This window comes from Anomaloglossus baeobatrachus, chromosome 9, assembly GCF_048569485.1.
Source record: "Anomaloglossus baeobatrachus isolate aAnoBae1 chromosome 9, aAnoBae1.hap1, whole genome shotgun sequence".
Classification (NCBI taxonomy): Eukaryota; Metazoa; Chordata; class Amphibia; order Anura; family Aromobatidae; genus Anomaloglossus; species Anomaloglossus baeobatrachus.
The window spans coordinates 105,469,341-105,491,092 of NC_134361.1; positions in this window are offsets into that span (position 1 = coordinate 105,469,341).

Here is a 21,752-nt window from a genome sequence, read left to right on the forward strand (position 1 = left end):
CTGGTTATGACCAACCCTCGAAGGTCACTGTACTTCACACGTCATGACATCATGAACAAGTGACATGAAGTTACTTTGGAAACCTGATTGTGAATGGAAGCCCTGGCCATGAGTTAACAAGCTAAACCTATGACAAGCAGAAGAAAAAGACCCTGAATAATGGACGGCGAGCAACAAGTAGCACTCCCATTATCTAGAAGTCTCAGCCGTGATGTGGGGGAAAAAGGACAGCTTGGTGAGCAGGGACTAATGGGTGGGTCAGACTGAAAAGGTTTTTTATTCATTTAAAAAATTTTGCTGGCCATATATGGTTCAGCCAGATGGCAGCCAGCCGGCCGCCATTTTGCTGAATCCTCATGAAGAGAATTTACATATATCTGTATATGCAAAAATGCTTATTTCTTTAATAATCAAGTAAAATTAAATTCCATCCAAATACATTCTCCAATCTCTCATACTAAAGCTTTCAAAATAATTCTACTGCATATAGCACACATCTAGGAATTATGCCAGCTATGATCTAATACGATTTGATATATTTATCTATTAATGATTCATTGCACAAAGTTTGAGTTATGATGCATATTACGGTATGCTTGTTACATTAAGTGAAATGCATAGACCAGCAAAACCATGAATCCTTCTATGATTTCTTTTTCAACACAAAAATATATTTTATTATAAAGCAAACTTTAGAGGGGTTATCCAGTTTCTGAGAAAGAAGTAATAAATACCAGTACAAATGCTATAAAGTTTAAAAAAAACGATTTACTTTCACAATCCTCTGCTGATACAATACAGATTCCATGATGTTCACCCAGTTTTTGTTTACAAGTGACATATGATCGCTTTAGATGTACTAACGCCATCATAGCTCACAGCTGAGCTAAGTAACCAATTAGTATGGTATGTGAAGTATAGATCATAATGCTCAGAAGTCATAATAAATCTATGGAGCTATTGACATCAGCTGCATTGCTATTAAGTAGAGATGGGTTAACCCATAGATCTTTGGGTTTGGCAGGTTGGGTAAGACTTTAAAAAAATCTGGTTCGAGACTAGACTTGAACCTGAAAATCGGCCAGGATGCCAAACCCCTGGTAAGTCTATGAGGACACAAACATTACCCTATGCGGCTTTTATTAAAAATGATTTAAATAAATAATTTAAAAAAGTAGTGTGCAATCCTAATTTTGATGCCCAACCATGATAAAGCTTACTGCTGGAAGCTGGTTTTCTCTGGCTGGGGAAGCCCATGGTTATTGGGCCACTAGGGCTAAAAATATCAGCCCACATCCTCCCAGAATTGTCGCATCCATTAGATGTGATAATTCCGGCACTTTATCTGGTTCAGCCCGATTTCCCTGGTGTGGTGACAATTGAGGAAATGTAAGGGGTTAATGATAGCTCACAGCTGCCACTAAGCCCTAAATTAGTAATGGGTAAGAGGTCTATGAGACCCCCAATTAATAATCCTGTAAATAAAAAGAAAGAAGCACAAACACCCAAAAAATTAATTGAAAGAAAATCCAAAAAAACACCCTCTTTCTCCAATTTATTGACTCCCCCCAAACTCCCAGGTCCGGTGTAATCGACAGGACTTCCTACAACAATCCCCGCCCTGCTACATACTGAAGTCAAAGCGCGTGGGTACATTGAAGAACATGACCACCTGCTGCGGCTTCGGGCAAAAACTGACTGAACAGCAGCTGTGAACAGTGACATCACTAAGTTTATCTGCGGTCACAGCAGGAGGTTTACACGGTACCCCACCTGTGACTGCAGGTAAACTCACCTCAGGTGAACTCATTGAACTCAGTGACCTCACTTCAGGTGAGCTGAGTTCAATTAGACCTGCACCTTCTGGCAGAAAACCATGTTATTTTTGGTGCTGAAATTTGTACACCAACTTACTTGTACACCAAATACGTATACTCATCCCTGTTAGCTACACAGGGGACAAGGACCAGTCATGTGTGAAGGAGGCACGATCTGACCGGGAAGACACACACACACAGTCCAGTCTGCCATAGGCTAGAGAACACGTGGCACAATGGCCGCTTGCTGCTCAGCCTGCTGACTAAGCCACAGAATAAACAAGAATGATGCTCGTGCTCTGATGGGCATAGCCCAGGATCTTTTATGGCCTAAGCCCTAACCCAAGCCAAATGCCATGTGGCAATGGCGCCGGTTGCGGCCATGCAGCAGCCGCCACGTCACCGCTGACGTTACCGACGGCCAATCAGCGGCTGCCGCGTCATCGGTGATGCCCGTCACCGCCAATCAGCGGCCGCTTCATCATTGGTGATGTCACACGCATGGGCGGTAGTGAGAATACTGCAGTTAGTGCCTGGAAAGGCAGTGCGGTAGCGCTAAATGGGGACTTAGGCTCCGGATGGCTGATGACCCTAGAAACCTGACGCCTATCAGCAAGCTAACTAGAGCGACGGACAGGTGGTGCTGCAGAGTCAGCTGACCTGAACTTAGGAGACAAAGACGGGACAGGGACAGTTCTAGGCTCAGTGGAACCCCGAATCATAACAGACACTATAGTTGAAAATCAGGAGTATAGACTTAATGGTGAAAAGAGAGAAAAGACATGACACGTGATTTTTGAGGTTATGGAGTGCTTGAAAAGTTGGCTTTTAAGATCAATACAAATTACTGTCGCACAGGAGGATCACGCGCTAAGAAATCCAAAATTTTGCCCATGTGTGGTAAGTGTGAATGATCAAATGAGGTTAGAAATAATGTGTATTATTAGTTTATCCCATAGGAATAATATCAATGTGATTAATGTTATTTAATGGCCAAAAGAAAACAGTGCCATAATAGGAGAAGCAAGAAACTCATTGTGTGTGCTGGTGGAATGGGGAGTCCAGACTTGCCTTGGTAATGTGCAAAGAATGTGAATAGAACAACATCACAAACTGTACAACACCAGTGATGAGGCGATAATAATAATATTTATTCAGCACCATTAATTCCACAGCACTTTACATACAGTTAGGTCCAGAAATATTTGGACAGTGACACAAGTTTTGTTATTTTAGCTGTTTACAAAAACATGTTCAGAAATACAATTATATATACAGTCAGGGCCAGAAATATTTGGACAGTGACACAAGTTTTGTTATTTTAGGTGTTTACAAAAACATGTTCAGAAATACAATTATATATATAATATGGGCTGAAAGTGCACACTCCCAGCTGCAATATGAGAGTTTTCACATCCAAATCGGAGAAAGGGTTTAGGAATCATAGCTCTGTAATGCATAGCCTCCTCTTTTTCAAGGGACCAAAAGTAATTGGACAAGGGACTCTAAGGGCTGCAATTAACTCTGAAGGCGTCTCCCTCGTTAACCTGTAATCAATGAAGTAGTTAAAAGGTCTGGGGTTGATTACAGGTGTGTGGTTTTGCATTTGGAAGCTGTTGCTGTGACCAGACAACATGCGGTCTAAGGAACTCTCAATTGAGGTGAAGCAGAACATCCTGAGGCTGAAAAAAAAGAAAAAAATCCGTCAGAGAGATAGCAGACATGCTTGGAGTAGCAAAATCAACAGTCGGGTACATTCTAAGAAAAAAGGAGTTGACTGGTGAGCTTGGGAACTCAAAAAGCCCTGGGCGTCCACGGATGACAACAGTGGTGGATGATCGCCGCATACTTTCTTTGGTGAAGAAGAACCCGTTCACAACATCAACTGAAGTCCAGAACACTCTCAGTGAAGTAGGTGTATCTGTCTCTAAGTCAACAGTAAAGAGAAGACTCCATGAAAGTAAATACAAAGGGTTCACATCTAGATGCAAACCATTCATCAATTCCAAAAATAGACAGGCCAGAGTTAAATTTGCTGAAAAACACCTCATGAAGCCAGCTCAGTTCTGAAAAAGTATTCTATGGACAGATGAGACCAAGATCAACCTGTACCAGAATGATGGGAAGAAAAGAGTTTGGAGAAGAAAGGGAACGGCACATGATCCAAGGCACACCACATCCTCTGTAAAACATGGTGGAGGCAACGTGATGGCATGGGCATGCATGGCTTTCAATGGCACTGGGTCACTTGTGTTTATTGATGACATAACAGCAGACAAGAGTAGCCGGATGAATTCTGAAGTGTACCGGGATATACTTTCAGCCCAGATTCAGCCAAATGCCGCAAAGTTGATCGGACGGCGCTTCAGAGTACAGATGGACAATGACCCCAAGCATACAGCCAAAGCTACCCAGGAGTTCATGAGTGCAAAAAAGTGGACAATGCAATGGCCAAGTCAATCACCAGATCTTAACCCAATTGAGCATGCATTTCACTTGCTCAAATCCAGACTTAGGACGGAAAGACCCACAAACAAGCAAGACCTGAAGGCTGCGGCTGTAAAGGCCTGGCAAAGCATTAAGAAGGAGGAAACCCAGCGTTTGGTGATGTCCATGGGTTCCAGACTTAAAGCAGTGATTGCCTCCAAAGGATTCGCAACAAAATATTGAAAATAAAAATATTTTGTTTGGGTTTGGTTTATTTGTCCAATTACTTTTGACCTCCTAAAATGTGGAGTGTTTGTAAAGAAATGTGTACAATTTCTACAATTTCTATCAGATATTTTTGTTCAAACCTTCAAATTAAACGTCACAATCTGCACTTGAATTCTGTTGTAGAGGTTTCATTTCAAATCCAATGTGGTGGCATGCAGAGCCCAACTCGCGAAAATTGTGTCACTGTCCAAATATTTCTGGACCTAACTGTACATCATCATCACTCACTCATCATCAACCCCTATTGGGTTTCACACCCTATGATCCCTATTTTTATGTCTTTGCAGTGTGGGAGGAAACCCATGCAAAAATGAGGAGAACATACAAACTCCTTGCAGATGTTGTCATTGGTGGGATTTGAACCCAGAACCGCAAGGCTGCAGTGCTAACCACTGAGCCACCATGCTGCCTATCTGATTTGATTAAATGAAATGATGTATTACATCCATGTGTTAAAACATTAATTATTATGATTGGGGTAAGTGAAATGAAAAAAATTAAATAAAATTAATTTAAATTACTTAGTTCATTATTTATCTATACACTGGAGTATGATTGAGCTGTTATATGATTTTAATCAAAATAATAATATTTTATTATTTAACTAGTTATTATTCAGTTTGTTTGTCTAAAATTTGTTTTAAGAGGAGTGGTGGTAGTAATAATACAAATGTAAATCTAAATACTGGGTAAAAAACTATTTAATTGAATACAAGAACCAGCCGAATGAGTAATTAGTTCAAAGTACGTCTGTATAGGAAAAATATATATACATATAAAGAAATTACATTATATATATATATATATATATATATATATATATATATATATATATATATATATACTAGCTGTACTACCCGGCTTCGCCCGGGTTAATAACTGCTGTTAACAAAATAAGATGTATTAACATTCCCGGGATAGTAACTGTCTTTCTGTTTTTTTCCCATTCTCTGTCTGTCTCCCCCTCTGTATATATCTCTCTGTCTCTCTTTCTATCTTTGTCTGTCTGTCTCTTTTCCTGTCTGTCTCTGACTGTCTCTGTCTCTTTCTCTGTCTGTCTCTTTCTCTGTGTGTCTCAATCTCTTTCCCTGTCTATCTATCTCTTTCCTTGTCTGTCTATCTATCTCTGTCACTTTCCCTGTCTGTCACTTTCCCTGTCTGTCACTTTCCCTTTCTGTCTCTTTCCCTGTCTGTCACTTTCCCTCTCTTTCTCTGTCTGTCTCTTTCCCTCTCTTTCCCTGTCTGTCTGTTTCCCTGTGTCTGTCTGTCTCTTTGTCTGTCTCTTTACCTGTCTGTGTCTGTCTCTTAACCTGTCTCTCTCTTTCCCTCTCTTTCCCTGTCTGTCTCTTTCCCTGTCAGTCCGACTCTTTGTCTGTGTCTGTCTCTTTGTGTCTGTCTCTTACCCTGTCTATGTCTGTTTCTTATCCTGTCTGTGTTTGCCTCTTTCCCTGTCTGTGTCTCTCTTTCCCTGGCTGCATTGTGACACGCCAACATTCCATATAAGGGCATGGCTGCGCATTCTTCTGAAGTTCTGGCTGCACTGTGGCTCCCAGCTCCATTCGCTTTAATGGAGGCAGGTTTTTTGGTGAATAACTGTAAAGAGCGGGGTTAAAATTTCCCCTCAAAACATAGCCTATGACGCTCTCGGGGTCCAGAAGTGTGAGTGTGCAAACTTTTGTGGCTGTAGCTGCGACGGTGCGGATGCCAATTCCGGACATACATACATACACACATACACACATTCAGCTTTATATATTAGATATATATGAACAACGGCAAAGCAGAATCCAGCAATAATGTGAGCAATCCAGGATGCTGTTAAAAATGTTTTCTTTCTTTTTATTCATAGATCCATTAAAATACAGTGGTCCAAGTAATTCAGAACAGCATTATCGCAGGAAAGTAGCGCAGATAGGACTACGCGTTTCAGCGGTAAAATCCGCCTTCTTCACGGTCCAGAATCTAATCTCCTTTCGAAATATGGAACCTTATATACATCTCACTCCCATCAGAGTAATTACAAACATATGTGAGAGACTTAAAAACATGAGCTAGAAAAGGAAATCAAACATATAAACTATCCACATATTGATCAATATACAGCATGCATAAGAGTTATAAGGAAAGGATTCAACATTTTGGAGAGAAATACAATCAGAAAATCCAATAACCTGATTATAAAATTTAAATGGTACAAAAACATGACACAGTAATAATAGCCAGCATTATATAGTGCAACAATGTATCAATAGTGCATAATGATATCCAGGCGATTATTAAAGCCCTGTGGCATGCGAGTCCCCAGCTCAAATATCCACCTACTCTCTCTTGCAACCACTTTTTTATGAAAATCTCCCCCTCTCAATGTTTTTTTTACATGCTCTATGCCCATAAAAGAGAAACCGCGTAAATCCCCATTATGTTTTTTTTGAAAAATGTCGGGATACTACTGATGCACCAACAATTGGCAAATTACTAGCATCTGATAGATGTTTGCGGATTCTGGTTTTAAGGGGGTTCATCGTGCAACCTACATATTGCATGCGGAATATGTTGCAATTAATTAAATAAACTACATTCTCCATATTACAGATCATAAAAGAACGAACATTAAACTGTTTTTCATTGGAAGCAGATGTAAATATTTTAGACTTATTAGCAAAACCGCAGCACTTGCAGATATTGGCACCGCATATATATATATATATATATATATATATATATATATATATATATATATAAATTATATAGCGTCAGAAATATCAGAGTGTAGACCGTGGGAAAGAAACAATCTGAATATGACGACCAAAGGTTAGTGAAAGACAAATGTAATAGTGGATCGCCGCGTATCCACATAGAATGAATTCATCAGTGTCATTATTCAGATGATTTAGGAGATCTATTTGTAATCATTCTTGGCTAGAAAAAACGTAATTTTTTTTTCATATATTTCTCAAAAACTTTCACACTGCTTATCTATGAACTGCTGCAATATTTATGGCCACAACAGTTTGTCCTCTTGCCATACTGATCATTCTGCTTCCCATAGTTTGTCTTATTTACTGCTCCATTCTATGTCCTGCTGTTTATAAATATGTGACTCTTCAGATTTTGTGTTATACTGAGCCTGATGAAGAGACCTGCGTAGTCTCAAAAGCTTGCTATTATTACCATATTTTCAGTTAGCCATTAAAAGGTATCAACCACTGAGGACTCTTAGTTCTTTTAAACAACTTTTTAGTCTATTTGGAGTAATTTCAGGAAGGTAATTAATGGAAATGTTATTGAGATCCCATGGGTTTTTATTATGGAATACGGTAATAAGTTTTAATAGACCTTAAAGGAAAAAGCCCTTTGATATATTGTGCTGATGGGAATTTAATATGTTGTGTAATACCTGTGATGTTCTATCCATATATTGTTTTTGACAGGAACATTCTACAAGATATATCACAAAACTGGATTAACAGGTCAAAACGTCTTTTAATCTGAGCGTCCGAGATGCTGCAGCAAAGTGCAGGGATTGCAGATAAGTGCAGCATAGTTTAAACACAGTCTCATAGTAGTGATAACTGTAATTGTTTAATTTCATTACAGAATTGTGTCTGTTTGTCTGGGATACCGTGAAAAAGCAAAAAAAAAAAGAAAAAAGTTTGTCTTGTCTAATTAGTAGTATTAGCCACACCTGTTTCTTGAAGCTTCTGGTAGTCCTTGTGGAACTATATAAATCAACCAGAACAAGCGAGGTTCTGAAGCAAAGTGCGGGCATTGCAGATAAGTGCGGCATAGTTTAAACACAATCTTATAGTGGTGATAACTGTAATTGTTTAATTTCATTAGGGAATTGTGTCTGTTTCTCTGTGATACTGTGAAAAAGCAAAAAAAAAAATTTGTCTTGTGATTTAATTAGTAGTATTAGCCACACCTGTTTCTAGAAGCTTCTGGCTGCTTCTGGTAGTCTTTGTGGAACTATATAAACCAGCCAGAACAAGGGAGGTTCTGAAGCAAAGTACGGGCATTGCAGATAAGTGCGGCATAGTTTAAACACAATCTCATAGTGGTGATAACTGTAATTGTTTAATTTCATTAGGGAATTGTGTGTCTGTTTGTCTGTGATACTGTGAAAAAGCAAAAAAAAGAAAAAAAAGAGGTTGTCTTGTGATTTAATTAGTAGTATTAGCCACACCTGTTTCTAGAAGCTTCTGGCATCTTCTGATAGTCCTTGTTGAACTATATAAACCAGCCAGAACAAGCGAGGTGCTGAGTGTGCGAGGTGCTGCAGTAAAGTGCGGGGGTGCAGATAAGTGCATAGTTTAAACACAATCTCATGGTTTGACACAAGAACATAGTTTGAATTTATCCTTATACGTTTCCCATTGGTTTTTTTTTCTTTATTTTTTTTCTACTTTACTGTTTATCCCCATTGAATAGGTGCTCCATGGACAATGCTGCCAGGTGTGTATCTTGTCAGATGTATGTATGCCTTGAGCAGCCATTCGAGTGTGAATATGTCTGCACTCGATGCAAGCATGTTGCGTATTTGGAAACCAAGGTAACTGATCTAAATAAGCAGCTTGCAACATTCAGGGGCATTGCAAACTTGGAGAGGAGTTTAGAGCTCACTAAGCTTTCACTGGCTGGGGCCAGTGATATGGAGGAGGGTGATGTAGCTGGGTAACAGTTAGAAGAAGAGGTAGGGGGAAAAGTGTCAGGGAGCCTAGTCCTGACCTGGCACAACCTAGTAAATATGCCTGTTTGGCTGATATTAGTAATGAAGGGCCAGGACTAGGGTCACTACAGCAGGAAGTTGCTCCTAGCAACCAGGAAAACGACTGCTGTAGGAAGGAGGGAAATAGGAGTGCAGCAAAGCCCAGACAGATGTTAGTGGTAGGGGACTCTATAATTAGGCGGACAGACAGGGTCATCTGCCACCGAGACCATGAATGCTGAACAGTGTGTTGTCTGTCGAGTGCTCGGGTTTGGCATATTGCAGATCGGATAGACAGATTGCTGGGTGGGGCTGGGGAAAACCCAGCGGTCATGGTGAACATTGGTACTAATGACAAAGTTAGAGCCAGGTGGAAGGTCCTTAAAAATGATTACAGGGAATAAGAGAGAAGCTGAAGACCAGGACCTCCAAGGTGGTGTTTTCAGAAATACTACTGGTGCCACGAGCATCACTAGAAAGACAGTGGGAGCTTAGGAAGATATATATGTGGCTTAGAAATTGGTGCAGGAAGGAAGGTTTGGGTTCATGAAGAACTGGGCTGACTTCTCAGTCAGCTACAGGCTCTAACGTAGGGACGGGCTGCACCTAAATGGGAAGGGTGCAGCTGTGTTGGGGGAGAAAATGGTCATACAGATGGAGGAGCTTTTAAACTAGGAACTGGGGGGAGGGAAGGTAGTGGAGCAAAAAAGGGGATAGATAGAGCAGATAGAGACAGTGAGACAGTAGGGGTCAATGAAGGATTAAGGGGGGATGGGACATGCAAGGAACGTAGGGAGGCTAGGAGTAATAAAGGTGTTAATAGTATTAAATGTCTACTGGCAAATGCAAGAAGTCTTCCAAACAAAATGAATGAATTGGAGACTCTAATGTCAACCATGGATTATGATGTGGTGGGCATTACGGAAACCTGGCTGGATGAAAGCCATGACTGGGTGACAAACATACAGGGTTATAGTACATTTATGAGGGACATGAAAGACAAAAAAGGTGGTGGGGTGTGTATATTTATCAAATCTAACCTAAAACCTGTGTTGAATTAGGACATTGGGGGTAACTTCAACAATGTAGATTCAGTATTGGTAAATGTACATGGGGAGGGGAATAATGGAAAAATTCTAATTGTTGTTTTTATTTATACAATTTGAGGGTAGCTATAACATTTATTTTGCTTATTATTGCCTTTTTTGGCAGATTTGTGTCAACAAACAAAACATAATTCTGTCGTTTTTGCTTTTCTTTTCCTTATGTTTTCTGCCAATTGAGCCAATGCGTTTTATTTTTGATAAATTGGACTTTTGCAGACACAACAATACCAGACATGCTCACTTCAAAGAGGGTAATTTGAATTGTTCCATATTTTTTATTATTATTTTTACATTTTGAAAAAAAAATTCTTTCTATTTTTTTTTTTTCATAGGAAATTTGAACCTTCAATTGTTTAGATTGCTTATACTATGTACTGTAAAGGCCGCTTTACACGCAACAATATCCCTAACGAGATGCCATTGGGGTCACGGAATTCGTGATGCACATCTGGCCTCGGTAGCGACGTAGTTGAGTGTGACACTTACGAGTGACCGCTAACGATGCAAAGTACTCACCAAATCATTGATTGTTGACACGTTGTCCATTTCCCAAATATCGTTGCTGATTTTGGACGCAGGTTGTTAGTCAATCCTGAGGCAGCACACATCGCTAGGTGTGACACCCCAGGAACGACGAATAACACCGTACCTGCGTTCTCCGGCAACGAGGTGGGTGTGACTTTAAAGCGGCTGCTTTCCACCCTTCCGCTTCTATTATTGGACGCCTGCCGTGTGACGTCGCTGTGACGCCGCACGAACCGCCCCCTTAGAAAAGAGGCTGTTCGCCGGCCACAGCAACGCCGCTAGGAAGGTAAGTACATGTGACGGGTACTAGCGATTTTGTCCACCACGGGCAGCAATTTGCCCATGACGCCCAAACGACTGGGGCGGGTGCAAATGCTAGCAACATCGCTAGTGATGTCGCAGCGTGTAAAGCCCCCTTAAGAGCAAAGTATTCCAATATATAGCAAAATTGTGGTTCTCCTATGAATCTCAGCCTTTATTAGTTTCAACATGCCCCCAGCTGCCACGGAATGTCATCATTTCTCTGCAATCATGTTCAAGGAGGCCAATGGTAGCAAATTTATTGTGCTATTTAATTTTGCTGTCTGAGGTAAACAGCGGCATTCAAATAGTTAAAAACAGTCATAATAGCTAGGAATTACAGGAAGATGTCGAATATGTAAAACAGCCATCATCTTCCAGGTGCGATACAGGATCAGCTCCGAAGCTTGCTCTATACATGTTAACCTGACCTGTGACGTACAATTACATCAAATATTGGGAAGGGGTTAAAGTTAATTCAATCATAATAATTTTTGTTAATGAAAACTACTATTAAGTCCATACCTGGTGAAAACCTGATTAATTATTATCCTTATAGTACTCTTTGCTCCCTATATTTTACACTTATTCTCAAAACATTAAATTGCCAATTAAACTCTAACATTTGGAGAATGAGCAAGGTTCAGCTGTGCTGATATTGCAAGGTCCAAAGACAACAGTTTTTACAAATTTATACTAAAGTTCCTTGTGTGACTCTACTCTGTAAGACCGTCTTTTGTTAATTTGCAATCAGTAGGTTCATTGGTTTGCCCAATGTTATAAGTACATTTAGATACTTTAGGGATGTGTAATTACCCGGAATAATGGCACTTCATTCTCTTCTGTTTAAAGCGCTGGGCACCAGCTCAAGAGGTACAGTTTTTTCTCTAGTAATTACACACCCTGTTATATCTCTTTGTATAGTTTTCAGCATCACTGAAAGCTTTATGATTGCTGTCTTATTATTCAATGGTAATGACAGTTTTTCATCCACTTTTCCTCTCTAAAATATGTTTGTTTTGTTCTTTTGTTTTCCATAAAGCATGCTGCATGTACAATAATCATACTTAGGTTCATTTTCCTCATTGATGTTGTCAAGAAACGTCATTGCATGACCTATCATTGCATTCAGAATAGCATCTACAAAGTAGTAACTTACTATAAAGTGTGCAAAGAAATGTGGAACAAATGTGCGCATTGTCAGGGTTCTATGTGCAGAAGCACCTGGAGCAGAAGGGGACCATGAGGGCAGCAATAACTTAAAGGGGTTGTCCAAGCTTGGGGCTCGTCCGATGGCTTGTTCAAGTCTTTAGGGCTCGTTCACACCATGACAAATGCTATCTGATCTTTTATTAGATAGTACTTGCTCCATTGCTATACTATGGAGCAGTTACAACCAGTGCTTTTTTTCTCTTGCCGATTCAGTATATTGGTGCATGTGAAACATCAGACTACAGTCATGGCCAAAAGTTTTGAGAATGACTCCAAAATAATATTTTCACATGATCTGTTGCCCTCTTTTTTTTAATTGTGTTTGTCTGATGTTTACATCACATACAGAAATATAATTGCAATCATATTATGAGTACCAAAAGGTTATATTGACAGTTAGAATGAGTTAATGCAGCAAGTCAATATTTGCAGTGTTGACCCTTCTTCTTCAGGACCTCTGCAATTCTCCCTGGCATGCTCTCAATCAACTTCTGGATCACATCTTGACTGATAGCTGTCCATTCTTGCATAAGCAATGCTTTCATTTTGCCAGAATTTGTTGGGTTTTGTTTGTCCACCCGTCTCTTTATGATTGCGCACAAGTTCTCAATGGGATTAAGATCTGGGGATTTTCCAGGCCATGGACCCAAAATCTCTATGTTTTGTTCCATGAGCCATTTAGTGATTATCTTTGCTTTATGGCAAGGTGCTCCATCATGCTGGAAAAGGCATTGTTGGGCGCCAAACTGCTCTTGGACAGTTGGGAGAAGTTGCTCTTGAAGGACATTCTGGTACCATTCTTTATTCATGGCTGTGTTTTTAGGCAAGACTGTGAGTGAGCCGATTCCCTTGGCTGAGAAGCAACCCCACACATGAATTGTTTCAGGATGCTTAACAGTTGGCATGAGACAAGACTGGTGGTAGCGCTCACCTCTTCTTCTCCTAATAAGCTGTTTTCCAGATGTCCCAAACAATCGAAAAGGGGATTCATCTGAGAAAATGACTTTACCCCAGACCTCAGCAGTCCACTCCCTGTACCTTATGCAGAATATCAGTCGGTCCCTGATGTTTTTTCTGGAGAGAAGTGGCTTCTTTGCTGCCCTCCTTGAAACCAGGCCTTGCTCAAGCAGTCTCCACCTCACAGTGCGTGCAGAAGCACTCACACCAGCCTGGTGCCATTGCTGAGCTAGCTCGGCACTGCTGGTAGTCCGATCCCGCAGCTGAAACAGTTTTAAGATATGGTCCTGGCGTTTGCTGGTCCTTCTTGGGCGCCCTGGAGCCTTTTTGGCAACAATGGAAGCTCTTTCTTTGAAGTTCTTGATGATGCGATAAATTGTTGACTGAGGTGCAATCTTTGTAGCTGCGATACTCTTCCCTGTTAGGCCATTTTTGTGCAGAGCAATGATGGCTGCACATGTTTCTTTAGAGATAACCATGGTTAACTGAAGAGAAACAATGATACCAAGCACCAGCCTCCTTTTAAAGTGTCCAGTGGTGTCATTCTTACTTAATCATGACTGATTGATCGCCAGCCCTGTCCTCATCAACACCCACACCTGTGTTAATGGAACAATCACTAAAACAATGTTAGCTGCTCCTTTTAAGGCAGGAATGCAATGATGTTGAAATGTGTTTTGAGGGTTAAAGTTCATTTTCTTAGCCAATATTGACTTTGCAAGTAATTGCTGTTAAGCTGATCACTCTTTATGACATTCTGGAGTATATGCAAATTGCCATTAGAAAAACTTAAGCAGTAGACTTTGTAAAAATTAATATTTGTAGCATTCTCAAAACTTTTGGCCATGACTGTACACTTGGATGTCATCCGAGTGCAGTCCGATGTATGCCAACATAGGCAATGGAGAAGATTGAGAAATTTAAGGGAACCTGTCAGGTGCAATATGGTATCCAGAGCCATGAGCAGTTCTGGGTGCACATTGCTAATCCCTACCTACCTGTTCCAGCCTGTAGTAGCATACATAAAGAGATCTTTAGAAAAAGTATTTCTAAATATTCTTTATAATATAATAATGAGGCTAGGGACTAGTCACAAGGGTTGTACTTCCCCCGACTAGTCCGCCCACAGGGGCGTGCTAACATGCTACTCAATGAAGCATCCCCAGAGGTGATGTGTGTACCTGTGTCTGCTGTGTCCGCTGTTCAGAAGTGCCCGATACTTCCGGTCATGTACAGTAGTAAGCCGGGTGTACACGTCTTGGCTTAGGCGAGGTCTAATGTGCATGAATGGAAGTGCCGGGGACTAATGAACAGTGGAGACTGCGGACAAAGGTACACACATAACCACTGGTGATGCTGCACTGAGTCGCATGTTAGCATTCTCTGTGGTTGTGCTACTATGCTAAGAAGGCGGACTTGTGGGGGAAGTAATGCCCTTGCAACTAGTCGCTGACCTCATTATCATATGATAAAGAGATCTTTAGAAATACTTCTTCTAAAGAATTCTTTATCTATGGTACTAGATACAGGGACGGTTAGGCAGGGTTTAGCAATATGCACCCAGAACTGCTCGTGTTCCTGGGTGCATATTGCATCTGACAGGTTCCCTTTAAGTTCTATGTCTTCTCTTCACCTTTGCTCCAATTCTCACATGTGAGGTAATTGGATCACAGTTGCATGACACTTAGTTCACGATCGCAGCAGAGTTTGAGCCGAGTGTCATAAGTATATTGCATCTGATTCTCTCGCATCTGATACTATACGCTAGCATGACCCTGGTCTTACAGTTCAACATTTTGGTGAATACGAATTTTGTAAAATTTCGAGTAGAATTTAATTCTATTCCAAAAAATTCCATCATCTCGAAAGCAGACACCTCCTCATTTTTGCCAAGTGTAATTCTGCAATTCACAGATGAGAAATAATGTGGACAAGTGCCCTATTTTATAATATGTTATTTTACGTTTCTAGTGATGCCATTTTTGTTCTTTGACATAAACATTGTCCTAGGACAGTCAGTAGTTTTTGTCTTTTTTCAATAAAAGTGTGTTTGATTTAGAAGTGTCTCTAAGTATTTTCAACTAATAAATATTCTCTATCTGCATACAAGCTGTCTGCACATTTTATGCATCCTGAGCATGCGAGATATATAGTGAATATATAAATATGACGAATGTGAACATAAAGTCTTCCTGTGCTTATTAAATTTTTTTCTCTTCTGCTGAATAGCCTGCAAGGCAGCGCATTTCTCATATTCTTAGTAGTGCCGCACAAAGAGTAAATATTAAAATGAGGTCAGAGGTTTCACATCAAGTTTTTAGTAGCTCTTGAATATTCTTAAGTTTGCATCATGTGGGCATAGTTCATTTTTCCTACTGATTATTAGCTGAGGCGAATATTGGAATATATTCCTTACTGATCAATTACTTGTTGTCTTGGAGAAATGTTTGAGAATTGTGCTGTGACTAGTAATATCCTTTAGAATTAAATGGTTCTAAAATTATCCTAATAAGATCAATACAATTTCCAAAATCATACTTTCATTGTGCATAAACAGTCTATTACAGATTTTGCCAAAAGTACCGCACAGCAAAGTTATTTATTGAAGCCACTGAAGAAGACCCATTATAATGTTTCTAACACAGAGGAGTGAGAGATGCAGTAATCAGGCAGTACACTAGGTGGCACTGGGAATACCTTGAGACTGAGGGAAGTCAAGCAGGCAAGGGTCAGAACTGAGAGGGCACGAAGAGACACAGGGAGCAGACAGGAGAGAGGTCGTCAGACAAGCCAGAGGTCGGGTACCAGGAGAGTAAGTATAAGCACAAGGCGTAGACAACAGAGTAGTCAGAAGAGAAAGCCAGGGTCCGGAGCCAGACAGGAATGGAGACATCAGAGGGGAATAGACAGAGGCAAGCTAGGGATCAGTCTGGGATCGAGTACCAAGATCAGTCACTATAACCAGAAGACAGGTGCTTACCGCAACTTAGCCAGAGAATACGACTGGTGCCGTTCTGGGCATGAACTCCCCCAGATAAAGGAAAGCAATCGCCCGGAAGCGGCGCATGTGAGTAAGTTCCTCCCACAGCCGATGAAACAACCTGGTGCAGGGAACGGCACTTCACAGGGCAGAGAATAACCTGTGACCGCACGCAGGAGAACCTAACAGAAGGTCCTGGAGCAGGAGCCACACAGACAAGTCAGGGCCGTGACACTCATAGGTTGAAGCATCAAGACTGGGCCAACAAATATCTGAAAAAAGATTTTTCAAAGGTCATATGGACTGGTGAGAGAATAATGACTTTTCATGGACCAGATAGAAGAACCAGTGGCTGGATCAGTAATGAGCACAGACCGCCACTTCCACTCAGACGCCAGTAAGATGGAGGCTGGTATTATTAAAGATGAGTTAGTTGAACCTTTCAAGTTGAAGATCTACTCAAGATAAACTCTGAAACCTACTGCATGTTTTTAGAAAACACTGTCTTCAAGCAGTGGTAAAGGAAAAAGTATGCACCTTTCAAGAAAACCATGATTTTTATGCAGGTCTAAACACTATCACATACACTAAAGTACTCTGCCTCTTGAATAACCATATCTTGGGCCAGTCTTCACATTTCAAAGTCTGTGTCTTATTCTATGGTGGTCAGTTTTCTGCATTCCTTACCTTGCCATGTCTCTGCGCATTGACCACCTTGGGCTTTTGGCTAATCCAAGGAACTTGCAGTTCTGGAACTTGTCTGCACTTGATGATAATGTTTTTCTCAACACATTTTTGTGACCCTGTTGAAAATTTACAACAACAGTTTTGATGGATCTGTGATCACATTCCAATATCTTAGCAGTTTCCAGACTTTTGTTTCCCTCTGTAAGACTTGCAACAATTTTTGACATTTCAGAGTCAGTTAAATCTCTTTTTATGGCCCATTTTGGCTGAGTAGTTAATAAGCTGCCTAATAATTCTGCACACCTTGATTAACGGTCTTAAGGCTGCTTTACACACAACGATATCGCTAGCGATTTTGTTAGCGATGTGACACGCCCAGATTGTTGTTACGATTTGCCGAGATTGCTCATAGTTCGTTTTGTAGCGGTCACACGTACACATCTCACAAACGATGCTACATCGTTCAGCGATATATTGTTTGACCAAGGCAGTCGTGTGGATGTTATTCGTCGTTGGCAGGGTGTCAAACGCACCAATATGTCTGCTGCATTCCAGTCGATGAACAATATTTTGAAACTGAACGACGTGTCAACGATCAACGATTTTCACCCTATTTACGATCGTTAGGAGTCGCACGTAGGTGTCAAACGCAACGACGTTGCTAACAATGATGGAAGTGCGTCACAAAAACCGTGACCTCGACGACATATCATCAGATAAATCATAGCATGTAAAGTGGCCTTTAAGGTTGCTGTACACGCAGTGATATCGCTAGCGATATCGCTAGCGAGTGTACCCGCCCCCATCGTTTCTGTGTCACGGGCAAATCGCTGCCCGGGGCGCAAAATATTGTTAGGAGCCATAACATGGAATTACCTGCCTAGCGGCGATGTCACTGTGGCCGGCGAACCGCCTCCTTTCTAAGGGGGTGGATCGTGCGGCGTCATAGCGGCGTCACTAAGTGGCCACCCAATAGAAGCGGAGGGGCGGAGATGAGCGGTCGTAACATCCCGCCCACCTCCTTCCTTCCTTGCTCATTTCCGGCGGCCACAGGTAAGCAGTAGTTCGTCATTCCCGAGGTGTCACACATAGCGATGTGTGCTGCCTCTGGAACGATGAGCAACCTGCATCCTCAACAATGGAAACTGTAGTACCCTGCAGCTGTCTGCTTTACCCTAGCTGGCTATCAAAAATAGGGGGAACCCTACATCATTTTTTTTAAATATATTTTTTTGGCTAAATACAAGGCTAAGCACCCCTTAGTGCCACATGAAAGGCACCGAAGGGTGCAAAATTACAAAATGCAGGAGAGTGGGACATTCTGTGTCTTTCTGCCATTATAATGACAGAAAAGACTGATATGACGTGTACAAGCAGAAGAAAATCACCAAAGCGCTCTACGTTGTAAAAAGCAGTAGTAAATGGCACTGGAGTGAACATGTGACCGCCTCATGTAGGTTGAAGCTATGGATCCTGGGTAAATTTATGTATTTTCCCTCCTTCAGTTTTTTTGCAGTACGCAAAAAAAAACGGAAGGCACACAGATGACAAACAGATGACATACGGACAGTATACGGAACGGAAATGGATGCACACGTGAAAAAAAGGACCGTTTTTTGCCAACCGCAAAAACGGATCAGTCGTGTGAATGTAGCCTTATTCTGATCTGCTGTTTATAAACAGCAGGTAGAAATAAGTGAATAGTGCGCCCTAGCATCAGAAAATCTCCGGGGTTTCAGGGGTAGCTGAGACCCTGGAGATCATGATTCAGGCCAGTTTTTCCGGTCCGCTCTCACATGATCACAGGTATACACTGCATACCGATGATCACGTTACAGTAAACGACAGCGCCGGTAAAAAATTATTTATCTCCCATCTGGCATAAACAAACATGTCAGATGGGAGATAAATCTCCTCCCCGGTCCTCTCCGGTCCCCCGGTGTCGCCAAAGTGCCCCCCCCGACCCCCTCCCGGAAATCCAAGATGGCCGCACGCACAGCAGCGCGCCGGCCGCATTCACCCTACTCCTCTGATTTCTGTTGCATGTGCCATGACACATGCGACAGAAAACTCCTCCCCAGGCCCTGCCAGGTCACCCTCTATAGCCCCACCGGTGTTCCCCGGTGTCCCACGGTACCTGTGCAGCGTTGATCCCCTGCGGCCCCCTCCTTCACAATAGACGCTGCCACATGCACAGAGCGGCTGTCAGCTCAGCTTCCTGTGTTCCGACATTAGTGAGTGGTGGTAACCATACATCTGTAAGCTACTGCAATGCCCTGCTCATGAGGTAAGGAACATAGTTGATCAGTAGAGCTATACTACATTTCCAAATGGAGGTATTTGATTTTATAGTTGCCCTACTGAACGACTACCAAATATGAGAGTCCGTTATACGCCACAAGAAAATATGTCTAAATAGCGAGCTCTGTTGTTTAGTATTCATTCAGCTGGATAACTGGACTTAAAGGGGTATTCCATCTCCAAGATTCTATCCCCAATATATAGTAGGTGGAATAGCAATATTATCAGCAAATACCAATATTTGGAAATGCAGAATAGTTCTCCTGATTAGGCATGCCCTTACCCCATGAGCAGGGCATTGCAGCTTTGGTAGCAACAGTTACGACATGGACTCTGCTGCTGTGGACCCGGGGAGAGTGGGTGCAGATTCATTGCACCCACACTCCTCACATGGAGGGTGTGCACCCCTAGAAAATGGGGGATACGTTCCCTGAGCATGTCCCCCCATATTCTAGATGATCCAGAGTCATCGTGGGACCCCCTTATTTTTTTTCCTTACAATAAATTGGTGAAAGAGGGAATGTTTTGGGGAGTGTTTTTTCAAATAATTTTTTTTTTGTCTATTTTTTTGTTGGTACTGACAGTTTGTGATGTCGGGTATCTGATAGATGCCATGACATCACAAACTGCTGGGCTTGATGTCAGATGACCTTACAGCTAGTATCAACCCCATTTATTACCCCGTTTGCCACCGCACCAGGGCACGGGATGAGCTGGGGTGAAGCGCCAGGATTGGCGCATCCAGTGGCCTGCTATTTTTAGGCTGTGAAGGGCCAATAACTATGTAACTATGGAACTTCCCACCCTGAGAATACCAGACCACAGCTGTCCTCTTTACCTTGGCTGGTGATCCAATTTGGGGGGGACCCTAAATTTTTTTTGTAATTATTAATATTTCTAAATTAATTATAAAAAAAGAGCCTGGGGTGACCTCCACATTGGATCCCCAACCACGGTAAAGCTGCCAGCTATGGTTTTCAGGCTACAGCCTTCTGCTTTACCCTAACTGGCTATCAAAAATGGGGGGACCCAACGTCATTTTTTTTTTTACTTTTTTTTTTAAAGAAAAAAAATTAATGGGCTTCCCTGTATTTTGATTGCCAGCCAAGGTAACACCATGCAGATGGGGGTGGCAACCCGTAACTGTCTGCTTTATCTGCACTGAGAATTAAAAATACAGAGAAGCGCTACGTCATTTTTTTAAAAGATTTATTTTTACAGCACTGTGATGTCAGGCAATCAAAATACAGGGAAGCCCTTTTTGTTTTTAGTTATTTAAATAAATAATTAAAAAAATATATATGGGCTCCTGGTGCATTTTTTGTATTGCTAGCTAAGGGTAATCCAAGCAGCTACTGGCTGCTAACCCCCACTGCTTAGCGTGACCTTCACTGGCAATGGAAAATCCAGGGAAGCATTTTTTATTTTTTTTGCAAAAAAACTACAAAAAAAATGACCTGAGCTTCGCCATATTTTTGTATGCTTGCCGGGTACTGCAGACAGGAACGGGCTGCCACCAACCCCCAGCTGCCTAATGGTACCCGGCTGGGAACTAAAAATATAGGGAAGCCCTTTTTTTAATTATTTCATGAATTCATGAAATAATTTAAAAAAAAAACATGACGTAGGCTTCGGCCCATATTTGTGTCCAGCCGGGTACAACTAGGCAGCTGGGGATTGGATCCGCAGCACAGGTTAGCCTGAGCTTTTTGGGCCCCTCTGCTGCGAATTGCAGTCCGCAGCCGCCCAGAAAATGGCGCTTTCATAGAAGCGCCATCATCTGGCCCTGTAGCCAACTTTTCCAGCTGCCCTGATGCCGGTGGCTCGCTGGGTAATAATGAGTTAATACTAGCTTTGTTTTACTAGCTAGTATTAATCCAGAGATTCTTAATGTCAGGCAAGTTTGACCCAGTCATTAGGAATCTCCAATAAAGGTTTAAAAAAAAGACACCACACAGAGAAAAAATACTTTAACATAAATAAATACACAGACACACTTAGAGACTCCATGTTTATTACTCCCTCGCATCCCTCCACGATCCATGGTCTTCTGTCTTGTTTCTCCTTCAGCCCATGCAGCTCTGCTACATCAGCAGCACTGCATGGGAGAAAGACACTGCTGCTCCCTGTGCAGGCTTTTCACTCCGTGAGTGATCAGTGCGGCTGGCTATTAGCGGTAACGTCACCACTGACAGACAGATTACCATAGCAACGGTGCTCCGATCACGTGATTCCTGGTGCCGCTGCGTGCTGTTAGCAGTGATGTCACCACTAATAGGCGCGTTGCTATGGCAACGGTGATCTCCGTTATTTACCGGCTGTATCAGCCGCTCAATAACGGAACGGGGAAGCAGAACGGGGAGTCGACCGTGTGCCAGAGCATGTCGCCGGTACACGGTGATACACAAATGTGCACCGTGTACCGGAGAGATGCAATGACAGGA